The following is a 14,677-nucleotide window of genomic DNA, read 5'->3' as shown; positions in this document are numbered from 1 at the left end:
TGCTTATGCACCTGTCATATTTTTTTGTTTCCGATAAGGCTTTTTTCGTGGTTTTTGAAGTATTTTGTCTGTTTTTTTTTTCTTTTTCTTTTTCCCAGCATTTTTTTTTACTCAATTTTTTCCAATATTGGTAAATGAGTTTGCAGCCCATTTTGGTCTCGAGTATTTAGTTCTGCACGTGAAAGATACTAGGTTTACACAAAAAAAAAATGAGGTTTTTAATTGATAAAAAAAAGATTATGTGAATTGAGCTTCAAGATTTATGTTTGAAGCCTCGATAAATGTTAACAAATATATTTATAAATCATTTATCAAAATCGTTGATAATGAAACTTGAACACGCAACATTGCGATAAGTCAATTTTTAATCAATTGAATCAACCTTCATTCATTAGTGAAAATGAGTTTTTACATTATTAAATCACACTGATCATATTATAAAAAGGAATAAATCCACAAATTCTAGCAAAAATGCCGATATAGTTAGGTTGAACGTCGCTACAAAGATTTGAACATCGACCTCTCCATTTATATGTATTAGTGTGTGTCAACGATTATTGTTATTTCATCTATTTATAAAATAAAAATTGTTAACAATTGTCTTTAAGGTATTGTTTAAGTAACTTTTACATTAAAAAATATGTAGATTTTAACAAATATTTCGCTTGTATTTTTAAGATGAAATTTCTTTTAAACGCTTCGAATATTTGTTAGCATTACTAAAAACTTTGAATTTTATACTCCCTCCATTTCAAAATTAATGTCGTTTAAGGTTTTTACACGTATATTAAGAAATGCATTAATTAAAAGGAAGAGATAAGTTATTTTACCAAATTATCCTAATCAACTACTCCCTCCGTCCCAAATTGTATGACGTTTTGGTCATTTCACACGTATTAAGAAATGTAATTAATATTGTGTGGGGAAGAGAAATTATGAGTTGTTTTACAAAATTATCCCTAATAAATGGTATAAAAAAGATAAATGAAATAATTGAAAGAAGAGAGAGTAATTAATAGTTAAGGATATAATAGGAAAAGTAACATTAATATTTCATTTCATTGGTATTGTAAAATGACATATAATTTGGGACAAAAAATTTTTCCAAAGTGACATACAATTTGGAACGGATGGAGTATTGGTTTGTTTTTCCTTAGAGAAAAAATAATATTTTGAAAGTAATGTATATAATATTAATTGAAGGGTACAATTAAAAAGAAAAGGTTATTATTGCATTGAAAACTAAAAGTGACATTCATTTTAAAACAATTTTATCTAACTAAAATGACATTCATTATAAAACGAGATAATATTAACTATCTTAAAATCACACATATGTGTAGTTGAAATGCGTTAATATTATAAAACTTTCTAGATTGACGTTGTATCGAGATTAAAGCAAAACAACGTCAAAAAAAAAAAAAATTAAAGCAAAATACCTAAATATATTATGCAGGGTAAATTATTATATTATATATCATAAATATAAATGGTTTGGGTAAGAACACGTTAGCAACTCTTGGCCCCAATTATACCCTTTATTTTTAAGGGTGTGAATATTCCAATATTTGTTTTGATGTCAGGATTCCAATATTGTTGTGATGTGATTGAATAGATTAACCAAATTTCACCCAAAATGATGAAAACTAATATATTTTTAGTGGAAAACTTATTTAAAAAGTCAATAATTTTTTAGGATGGTTGTACCAAAAATGAGCAGAAAACAAAGAAGCTATGATATTTAGCTTTCATGTCAACGTGGATGAGCTACCAATCGAAGGCTAACTCTAAGCAACCAAGGTTTTCAAAAACATTCATGAAGTTTAGAGATGATTAACTTTCATCTTCAAAAGGAAACATGTTAGATTACAAAAACTAGTCATAATTAATATTTTTATGAGAGTAAGACAACTAGGATTCTTAAAAAAACAAATGACATTTTCCACTCGATATCTACTAATCAGAGCATCTATAATCTTAACAACAAAGAACCATAATCTTTCAACTGTTGATCTCACATTTTGATGTTTTTTTTGTTTTTCTACAAATTTTTGTTAATTTTTTCTATTCTTATAATATATTTAAGTTTTTTTAAAATCTTCTTTTGCATTGTCATAATTTTTATGCATCTTTATTTAATGTTTAAAGTTTTATCTTGCATATTTTTGTTGGATGACAAAATAGAAGTAAAATAAAGTATTTGAACTCTGAGCTTAATTGAAAAAGCTAAGGAACTTAATTTAAATTCAAGTTAATTTGCGCTTAATTGAAAACTTGTCATACTCAAAAGAAGTTAACATACTTGACTAGACTAATCATACTTTAGTAGTTCCGATGTGTCTAAGAGTCTGATATAAGCTAAAGTTCTAATAAGTTTATTCTTAATTTAACTTGTCCTTAATTAATAACTCATCAGACTTTGGAAACTGTTATCAGACTTGGGTAAATGAAACAAACTTCAATAGCTCTGATATGTTTAAGAATCTGATATAGTTTGAAGCTCTGATGTGTTTATATTTATGTACTCTGATGCGTTTCATTATGATTAAAAATGAATTTAATTAACGAGAATAAAACTTAGGGGGGACTTACAAACCTCACCTTAGAAACTATCAGATATGACTTATGGGAAGCTTGCAAACCTCGCTTTGATGGACTATCACAAGCTCGGGGAAAGCTTGCAAACCTGAGACTTTGAGGTTGTCAAACTCTAGGGGAGCTTACAAACCTCATACCCTTAAGTCTACATGTTAATTAGATTAACAACAATTGTTTCAAATACCTGTGTTTGTCATCATCAAAAAGGGGGAGATTGTTGGAACATAATTGGTTTGTACAATTCCTCTGAAATTTTGATGATAGCAAAGTATTGAAGAACAATTAAATATGCTAATATTTGTTAAAGTGTGGAAGATCATAAAATATATGCATCAAAGTATTGATTATGTGTTAAAGCATCAAAAGTACAACAGAAGCTTAAAAGACTATGATCTGAAGAAAGTTCAACCAGAAGTCAACATCTTGGATCAGAAGAAAAGGACGCCTCTCAAAAGTTGAAGATTAACCTCGTCAGACTCTATGAAGATCATCAGACTCAGAAGACCGCATCATACGTGGAAGACCCCTAGACTCAATAGATTATGAGGGACCTCCTTCAAAAAAAAAAGATTATGAGGGACCCAGACTCCACATCAGATTTGTCGTCTTCTATAGTTGTCTCCATCAAAGGAAATGAGTACAGTTTTGTCTTCTTCTGACCACGTGTAGAAACGGACAAAGAACTTTAGGGGCAAAGAGAATGAACAAATACTTTCAATTTCAGCAAAGGATTTTCAAATGACTATCCAACAAAATTATCCATATCATGCAATGCCCCACGTCCTTGATTTGAAGTTTCTCAAAGACTCTTAATGCGCTGGCACTCTTTTCTAACGTCTCTCAAATCCCTACCAATAAAAGAAGCTAAAGACCTTAAGAAGATTAACGAGACATTTCTCCCCTTGTGTGATTGCACTACACTTCTCCCTATCCCCCCTATTGATTCTTCTGATTGATTGCACGTCTCCCCTGTTGATTCTTCTGATTGATTGCATTGCACTTCTCCCTATTGATTCTTCTGTTTGGTTAATCATCTCTCTATTGGCTCTTCTGTATGATAGCTTAATAAACTTTAGCCTGAGAGGCAGTGTTAGAAGTTTATATTGTTTAGTATGTTTTTCATATTTTGTTTGACAAGCTCACAGTGCTTCGTGTTGATGCATCATGAGTTTGAGGGTAGGTGTTAGATAATAAAGTATTGTGCTTAAGCTATTGAGCATTTATTTTAGTAAGTTAGAGTCCATTAAATTTTATTGTATATATATATATATATATATATATATATATTCTCTTATAACTTTTTTGCAATGTTAAGTTATTATTATTCTATGAAATCCTGACCGTCTTTGTTGTTCTTATTCTCTCTTTCTCTATTTTGTATATGTATTGTTAACACTTACTATATTTACTACTCCCTCCATTCCTTTTCAAGTGTCTTTTTAGGGTGAATTTTCCGTACCTATTTAACTATCTTTTTTATATTTTAAGTGTACGATTTGTCAATTACTTTTATCTTTTTCAATAAAAGTAATTAATGTTATCTATTTGCAAAACTAAAGTTTGTTTTGTTTTAAACAAAGTTTATTTGTTTTTTTAAACAAAACTTGTTTCTTGTTATCTTCAAATTTAAACAAAATTTTGTTCTAAACAATGGTTCCAATAAGAGTTAAAATTCTATAAATAAAATGAGTAACAATTGTTAAAGATTTCAAGTGTGACTCTAGCATTGGTGGATGCCTTAACTTTAATTAAAGGAGTTGGAAGAAACTAATTTTTTCTTAACTTTTGATTTATGTGAAGTTGGAATAATTTTTATATTGACTTACAGTAATTAAAAAGATGTGCACAATATTTATAAAATTGACAATTGTTTGTTATGAGAGAAAGATAACATATTAAATTTATTGAAAAGATAAAGTGTATGAAAAAATAAGAATTTGTTGGTGGATTAAAATGAGGGTATAATAGAAAGAAAATGTGCAAAAATACACATCGTTATTTTGGTGTTAATTTTCTAAAAAAACATTTAAAAAGGAACGAATGGAGTATTATTATTGTATTGTCATTACTAATGGTCTTTTTTCAAGCAATTGGTTTGTTCCTATCTTCTACAGAAACCTCTCGATTCATTTGATGTCATGCCTCATGTTTTGGACAATCATTATTTGAAGCAACCATTTGAAGATGGTAAAATGAAATCAATTAATGAAGAATTGAAAAGTATTGAAGAAGTTACTCTGGAGAATTTTTTTTATAACGCTGGTAAAGGGAAGCTAGAAAAGTATAGTGGTTATGAAAAGGAGAGGAGCTGCTACACAATTGATTAGTTATGAAAAGGAGTATTGTTGTTGACACATTTGGTTTAGTTGAGAAATATGAGTAAATTACTCAAATGTCCCTCGGCAGTTAACTGTCGAAATTTTAAAGAACCGGCTGCAGTTAACTAACGAGGAAAACTTCGGCAGTTAACTGCCGAGGAATTTCAAACCTGAAATTAAATAAGGAAATACACCTAAATTTTCCTTAATTAAATTTAATTCTTTAATTCTTTTAAGGAATTAAACATAATTATTTTAATGATTTCATTCATATGATTTTGTTGCCATATATGATTTTGTTGCCATAAATGAAGAAATATGAGAGATGAATAATATCTGCAATCGGTAGTTAATGGACCTAAAATGATGATTCAATCAAAAAAAGGCAACAACAAAAACGTTACAAATGAAAGAATAATTATATTTGTAATTATTAGTAATTAATTTCATTGATGTCTGTCATTATTCATAGATTTGACTAACCTATTATTACTTTCTACTAATATTTCAGATATTATTACTTTAATTAACATGAAAAACGCAACAACAAAGAAAAATGTTTGTCATCGGTAATTAATGGACCTAAAATGATGATTCAATAAAAAAAAAATGCAACAACAAAAAATATTATAAATGATAGAATAATTATATTTCTAATTAATTTAATTGATGTCTGTCATTATTCATAGGTTTGACTAACCTATTATTACTTTATAATATTTTAGATATTATTCATCTCTCTTTCAAATAATTATATTTGTAATTATTCTATTAATAAAACCTCTTTCTTTTTTTATATATAAAACTTCTTTTCTATTACTAGTAAGAAACGTGATCGAATATGTAATTCTAGGATCTCATATTTCTTCATTTATGGCAACAAAATTATATGAATGAAATCAACAACGTTATAAAAAGAATCATGTAGTAAAGAATTAAATTTAATTAAGGGAAAATTTAGGTGTATTTACTTATTTAATTTCAGGTTTTGAAATTCTTCGGCAGTTAACTGCCGAAGTTTTCCTCGGCAGTTAATTGCAGCCGGTTCTTTAAAATTTCGGCAGTTAACTGCCGAAGGGTATCTGGGTAAATTACTCGTGTTTCTCAGCCAAACCAAATGTGTTGCAATACTCGAGATGAAGAAGCCAAAGGTCGGTAAATATATTCATTTATGGTAGGTGTTGTCTATTTTGTTTTAGGGGACCGCTAACTTACACTCACCTAAAAACACTAAGGTAAGTTAGCAAGTTACACCCACTTGTTATTTATAAAAAGACCCATTTATCACTATTCAAACTAGCGTCCAAACGGGCACTCATGTGCCCGTCTGTCCGCTTTTTCTACTGCGCTACGTGTGTAACTTATAAACATTATGTTTTTGTTTTATTTTGGTTGACTTTCAATACGTTTTGGACAAATTTATTAGAATTAAAAGAAAAATCATACGTTTAGTTGATATAAAAATTCAAACTTGATACAAAAGGTAAGATGATACATGTCTACTTTCAATACGTTTGTAGTAATCCGCTAATGAATTTTGATCAATCAACCCTGCAAATATTAGTGCTTGCCAAACCAGTTATCAATGGAAAACTCATATTACGATTAATCAACACTTTCGATATATTCTATAAATGTTAGTCATGCTTTTGACATTGTACCAGATTATGTCATAATACTTGATCATTCACATCTTCATCTCATCACTTATAGACCTTTATACTTCACCATGTGTTTCTTTTTTGTTATCCGCATCTTCTCCTGAAATTCAGCTATATAATGCTTCCTTTCAGAATTTAAGAAAACTATACTTCTTATGTTAATGAAATTAAAAACCTTTAATATATGCAAGCAAGATGAAGACAATAAGAGAATAATCAATATCAATATGATAAATATGCAACCAAAACTAGTAAAATTAAATAGAGAGCAGAGCCAATTTTTTCTTGTTACAAGGTACACTGGCATGTTGCATTACTCGCCACCATCTCCAAGGAAAACTCCGACCTTCTAGCACCAACAATGTTGCATGTGAATTTTGCGGTGGTGGTGCGGTGGTCCCATATCCTAGTCGCGGTATGATGTGATTGCAATGCTCCGCAACTCCGTTGAGTGTTCAAGCAAAGAAGGAAATTAAAAAAAATTCATATCATCATAAATGAAAGAAAGATAAGCCTCAATGAATTTTGTCTTCTTCAGGGATGAAGTCTAAAGTCTACATCATTGATAGCATAAAACCAAAGATGCATATAGAGTGATTAACATTTCAAGATTTTCTCAAATTATTCAACTTATCAAACAACAAACAACAAATCTTATATTAAATCTGTTATATTGTCTTGAACATAACAATGAAAAATGAAAGAATAGACTCATAAATATTCCCTCACTCATGTGAATGAATAGACTCCATCGATTTTTATTTGTCATGCAACAATATGAAGACTCCTTCCAATCAAGCAAAATCAATTACATTATAGAAGAAAATATGTACCCAAATTATCTATGATAATCTTAGAAGAAGATTGAAGGGCTGGTGTATTAGTCCTCTAACCTTAATAACAGGGGCTGATAAGTCACAACTTCATCCATTCACTATGAATCATATATTTTCCTTTACCCTTTAAATATATTAACACATAGACAATAGTTAATTTCATGAAATTACCATCCTTAAAAATAAAAAAATAAAAAAAGAAGAAGAAAGTACCGAGAGATTGTGAGAAAACAAAAAGAAAAGTGACAATAAATTAAAGGATGACTTCTTATGTAATCTCCTAAATTAGAGTTTTGCAAAGCACTATCAATCTTTGATGTTTCACACCAGTTGCCACCATGAAAGGATCCCGCTACACACATCCCTCCCTCTCTTTTTCGATTGCCAGTTTTTTTCCCTTCAAAATTTGACGAAATCTTTCTATTTGTTTGTTTGATTTTATTTGAAGCCCCTTGAGTTTAGTAGAAGGAAAAAAAAAAACTGCTCAGTTCCCAACCGTGTTTTTTCAAGTTAAGGGTATTTTTGGTAGAAAAATAGGCTACACCAAAACAAAATTTTGCCTTTATTAAAAGGTACTAGTATAGATTAATTTTAAATGGGAGGATAATTTTGTAACTAACTAAATGAGACACTCCTTGTTTTCTGGTTTCTCGACAGATTTGTTCAAATTAAGGAGCCGTGTTTTTTTTTTTTTTTTTGACAATGGAGCCGTGTTTTTTTGTTCTTCAAACAATGAATGAGCACCGATGAAAGCAAAAAAATTCACTATTAACGTCAATGTTATTTGCAGCTTAATAATTGTTTTGACAGTGTTAATAATTTAATAACCAAAATCAGTTTTTTTTTCTTTGGGTACGCCCAATTTAATGAAAAATGAATTTTCAGTTGTCTATTTTTGTTTGACAAAATTTTCCCTTTTGTCTTTTTTGTTCGAAACATTATTTTTAGAGAAATTCAAAACATTTTAGTTGAATCCAAAAAAAAAAAATTGTTTCCTTCATTTTTTTTATTTTTTTTTGTCAGGATCTTCATTTTCTTTTTAACGAGTAGTATTTAATAGATAGTTATAAATTGAAGTTTTTGTTTTGACATTAATTTATTTTGCTACTAGTTTTTTGTTTTGAAAGGATATTTTGCTACTAGTTAATGCGCTGAAGTTTAACACTTGAAACTACATTAAAAACATGTTCATTAATTGGAACAAATCAACATCTATAACGGAAATGCCGCCGAAAAATCAGGGAAAAATTATGTCCATGTATTTGTAATTACTAAACTGCCCTTTAGTTTAAAATTAATTTGAATAGATAAAAGGGTGTGTTAGTAAAATACAAGTGGGTGTAGCTTGCTAACTTGCACTTAGTGTTTTTAGGTGGGTGTAAGTTAGCAGCCCCATATATATATATATATATATATATACACACACACACCTTAAGGTGAATGTTGCTAAAACACTAATTCTAGAAAATAAGTGGGTGTAAGTTAGCAACTCTCACAAGCATTTGCTAAAATACACCCACTTATTTTTTAGAATGAGTGTTTTAGCAAATGATAACTAAAAAATGGTTCAATGCACCCTAAGGTGTAGCTTGCTAAAATACTCCCACATAAAAACTAGTGGGTGTGTTCTACTTACACTGGACTTCATTTAGGTTACACGAAAAAGTGGTTCAATACACCCTAAGGCGTAGGCAGATAATCTTAAACCCTCGTAGGCTCGCTCTACTTACACTGAAATCCATTTAGGTTACACGAAAAAGTTAAAAAGGATCGTGATGGAGCTTCCGACTGTTTATTTTCACACTCAACGTTACCTTCGAATTTCCTTCTCAATGTACTCTCGTTATTTTGTCTAGATATCTCCCATCAACTAGGCTTAGCATCACACAGTGTTCCTTGTCACTAGGTTTGTCACATCTTTTTTGTATACAATTGAGAACATGCAAATCTGAATCACTCATTTTGCAACAAACGTGATGAAATTATTTTTACCCAAAATGCATAAAAGAAAGCTTGGTGAGTGAACCAATCCACCTGAAATCAAATCACAAAAACACATATCAAACGAGAAAACTCCATAAATGACAGAGATTGCATGTAACACTCTAGAGTCAAAATCAATCGAAACTAGACATCATCAAAACTCATCAAACCCATAGCACAACAACGTCTGAGATTAAAAACCCAGTAACACCACTTTAAATGGACGATGCAAATAATACATAATGAACCTGTCGTCCGCCAACTGGGAAACATGTCCAATAACCAACAACTTACTACAAAGCTGTAAGCATCAACGACCAAAAATCTAGTGTTAAAAAATATTAAACTTTTGCAAGAGAAATCTCTATAATGTACTAAACATGATTGTAAAACATAATTCAAAAATTTGAAGGATACACACAAGTTGACTTAAAAACATGGAACAAAAGTGGTGACAAAAAATATTTTGTGGAGCAAAACTTGTTGAAAATTTTAGAGAAACTAAAAACGAAATAAGAAACTGCGTCTGGTGAAGAGTAAAAACAACATCACTAATTTTAATTTTATTTCCATCTAATATGTTTTATTTTATGCAGTTTAAATATTATGAGTAAAAAATTAGTTTAAATATTTCATATTTTTTAATAAAATGATAAAAATAAAGGAAAATATTTTCATGTTAGGTGAACAATAAGAATGATTTCTTTCCATCATGGTGAGAGACCTAAACAATGAAGAAAATACTTTTAACTAACTTTCATTTCTCTTCACTTACTTTCTTTCCTTCGCTACGATGGTAAAAAAGAATTACTTAACCATGCTAAGTGGACCTTGAAAACATATGACAAGACATAAACAAGCGAGTATGCAAGTGAAGTCATCCATCATGATTGTCATATTGACACATGATAAGTGGGTGTCGCGGAATCTTTATGAGCCACCTCTCAATAAAGACACATGGGAGACCTTGTCTACCTTCATGTAATTGGACTTATAAGTGGTGCCAACCTAAATCTCACAATGATCTCCCACAACAATTAGAAGCGAGAATACACTTGTTCGAGTAAAAGTTTGTTTAAATATTGTTGAAAAAAATTAAAGGTTTAAGTTCATCTCTTTATAATTGTAACCGATGGGCATCTTATTCATATTGTTTTTTATTGTTGATCAAGATGATTTAAAAAATAATATAAGTAATTTTAATCATACACGTTTTAATTTTACTCTTATTATTAAATGAAATTGTTTACTACTCCCAATGTGAGGTTCCACATGGTATGAAAAACAAAATAAGAAATATTCTCGACAATTTATATACAGTGTTGCCAACTCCTCTTCTCAAGGTTATTGTTGTATTTGTTTGACCTATTTTAATGGTGGCGCCTCTCTAGTTGGGTTGGCGGTGGTACTACTACATGTGATGTTGGTACCTCTAATGTGGTGAGAGGTCGAGTCTCAACTTGGCTTAACAAACATCCATGTGTGAATGTCACCGGAACCTTCAATGTGTGTGTGTGTGTGTGTGTGTGTATATATATATACTCTTGATAGATGATGACTACGACTTGACACACGTGAGGACTAGATCGATTTGATTGAATGATTAAAACATGTCTAGCCAAATATTCGATAACAACTTACACAAAGCATCAATCCATCATATAAGCTCCAATAAAACTTTTTGATAAACTTTCACAATTAAACGTTAAAATAAGGTTATTCAAATGTCTCATTTTAGCACAAGTTACTCATGTTTTTAACACAAACAAAACTTAATTAAATCGAAAATAAAAAAACCACTACAAGTAGGACTAAAAAGAGTATTGTTGTTGACACATTGCCATTGGCCGAGACACACGAGTAATTTACTTAAATGCCCCTCGGCAGTTAACTGTCGAAGTTTTAGAAAACCGGCGGCAGTTAACTCCCGAGAATTTCCTCGGCAGTTAACTGCCGATGCGAACTGAACATAACAGAAGCAGAAACTCAGTTTTCTGAGTATTGCTTCCATTCTTCAAAATCTTTCCAAACCAACCAACTTCTCCAATTTCGATTTTTCAGCAAAATCAAGTGCATCATCTCCATTTAATCACAAGTAAGTATCTTGACTCATTTTTAATCATAATGTTAGTTTGTGTAGGTTTTTTTTTTAAAAAAAAAATGGTAGTTTTCATATGGTTAGGGTTGATGTAGGAATTGAATTTTTTATGATTGCATGTAGTTTATAATTGAATGTAGTTGCTTTAATTGATGATTGAATGATGTTAGAGTATAATGTGGTTTTGAATGGTGGCAAAAGAACACATTTTGAGTATGTTTGATACTTTGCACACAAAGTGTTTGATAAAATGCCTCAATGACAATTTTATTGATTATTTAGTTAGTTTAGCTTATGGATATGATCTTGATTGTAATTCGAAAAAGTGTATATTGAATTAGGTTGAATGTGGTTTTGATTTTTCAACGAAGATGAATGTTTATGTTTAGTTTAGGTTATGTTTTAGGTTGAATGTGTATGATAATGCATTTGATTATTTACGTTTGAATGTGAATAATAGTGTGTATGATAATGTTTAGGTTCAATGTGTTTATTTTGGTCAAGTGGTTGAATGTGAAAGTAGTTATGTTTAGGTTGAATGTGAAAGTTTAGGTTATGTTTAGGTTTAGTGTTTTTGATAAAGTGGTTGAATGTATAAGTGAAATGATGTTAATTTTATTATTTTTTGTGTAGATATAGCCGATCAGGACCCCATTGATCCATCTAAGATGATTGGTGGTAGGCGTGCGATGACTCAGAGCCACCGGAGGGAGAGGCAAAGCAGCCACATCCCAAAGAGGGGTAGAGGTCGGAGGGGAGATGGTTCAGGAAGCTCTCAGGCTACACAGCCTGAGGAGTCACAAGTTTGTGACCCGTCACAGATTGTTGACCAGTCTGGGGTGGAGTACCTGAATTGTTGACCAGTCTGGGGTGGAGTACCTGAATTATCATGATCAGGTACACCACGATGTGACGGATGGTGGGTATGACCAGAATCATATACCACAGCAGCAACATGTAAGAGACGATGATGACATTGCAACAGCTGCTGCCCCGGAGGTGTTACCTGTGGACCCTCCCTTTCCTGGAGGACCGGCAGACTTATCTTTGCTCCACTCTTATGCCAATCATGTGGCGTTGCCACATTGGTATAATTCAGATAACGTAAGTGTAATTTTTTTAAATGCTTTTTCTTTATGTTTAATTATTTTCTTTATATGTGTGTTTGTTTAATTATTATACCCACTTTTATATGTGTTTTTTTTTAAATTCTTTTTCTTTATGTTTGATTATTTTCTTTAAATGTGTGTTTGTTTAATTATTATATCCACTTTTATATGTGTTTTTTTTTAATTCTTTTTCTTTATGTTTAATTATTTTCTTTAAATGTGTGTTTGTTTAATTATTATATCCACTTTTATATGTGTTTTTTTTTAATTCTTTTCTTTATGTTTAATTATTTTCTTTATATGTGTGTTTGTTTAAACTATGTTTATTTTTCTATTATTTCAGGTTCGTAAGCTCCGTGTGGTAAAACCGATTAATCATGGGGCTAAGATCTTGAGTCTCGGACACCCAAACGGGAATTAGGATTGATTTTGGGATCTGCTTAGGCAGAACGGGTTACATGACTTGGTTTACCTAGGCTACGCCACCGTGCCTCATGCCCTGCTGATGACTCTATGCGAGAGGTGGCATCCCGAGACCAGCACCTTTCACATGTCCTTGGGGGAGATGACTGTGACATTGGATGATTTCGCATGTCTGATGCATCTTCCGATTGAGGGGCGGATGTTGAGCCATGGGAAGAAGATGCCGAAACATGAGGGAGCGGCATTACTTATGAGGCACTTGGGTGTGTCGCAGCAGGAGGCGGAAAAAATTTGTGGGCAGGAGTACGGTGGGTATATTAGCTACCCAAGGCTGAGGGACTTATATACGAGGTACCTTGGTAGGGCCAACTTATTGGCTAATACGGAGGATCCAGAGGAGCTGGAGGAGTTGGTGAGGGTCAGGACTTATTGCGTGCGGTGTTACCTTCTCTACTTGGTCGGATGCTTGTTGTTTGGCGATAGAAGCAACAAGCGCATCGAGTTGGTCTATCTGACGACCATGGAGGACGGCTACGCAGGGATGCGTAATTATTCCTGGGGAGGGATGACACTCGCGTACCTATACGGCGAGTTAGCTGAGGCGTGTAGGCCTGGAGACAGAGCTCTTGGGGGGAGCGTGACACTGCTCACTGTAAGAAAACTTATATTTTATTTTTTTGTTAACTTTATTTTTTTGTTAACTTTTATTTTTTTTGTTATATTTTCCGTGCGTAATAATTTATAAATGTGATTTGTTTGGTTTGTGCATGCATGATTTTGGACGCATTTTCCTGGCTTTTACAGTGTTGATCCCAACACTGACTATATGGAAAACTATCCGGTTGCAGCGAGGTGGAAGCTTCAGAATGGTCACGGGGAGGGGGTCACGTATCGGTCACTGCTTGATCGTATACAGTTTGATGACGTATGCTGGAGGCCGTACGAAGAGCACAGGGAGATCCAGGACTTTGAGGAGGTTTTCTGGTATTCTGGCTGGATTATGTGCGGTGTTCGTAGGGTGTACCGTTACTTGCCCGAGAGGGTTTTGAGGCAGTACGGATACGTCCTGACCATCCCCAGACATCCGACGGATGTTGTAGACTTGCCACCGCCTTACATTGTGCAGGCGTTCGTCGACTTCCGCACTCACACGCTTAAGGCGGACGATTGGGGTGAGCAGGCAGGAGAGCAGACATGGCGGATGGCGGATGACTATGTGCTATGGTACACTAGGGTGTCTCACCCTCAGATTTTGTCATCTCTTCCAGGAAATCTTCCTAGGCCTGCAAATGAAGAGCAGATCATTGCAGAGCGGTGGGAGCGGTATGAGGCGAGAAGCTCGCCTGACACCTATGACATGGTTTACGGCGCTGTTGCCTACGCTGATGCGCAGTTAGGCTAGGAGGAGGTCATGAGCATGACCCCTCAACAGTGGTTTCAGGCCATGAGCCATATGAGGGAGCATATCATGCCGATTTTGACCAGGAGGTGAGGCCAGAGGCCGAGGAGGAGGCACCATCAGCAGGACCAGGATCAGTAGTAGTATTTTGTTTTTTAGGACTTGTTTTTTAGTTTTGGTGTTTTCATGACATTGATTTGTATATTTGTACTTTGATGACATTACTTTTAATTCCATGAGATTTTTTACTTT

Source organism: Medicago truncatula, chromosome 2 (genome assembly GCF_003473485.1).
Source record: "Medicago truncatula cultivar Jemalong A17 chromosome 2, MtrunA17r5.0-ANR, whole genome shotgun sequence".
NCBI lineage: Eukaryota > Viridiplantae > Streptophyta > Magnoliopsida > Fabales > Fabaceae > Medicago > Medicago truncatula.
This window is presented reverse-complemented; position numbering follows the sequence as displayed.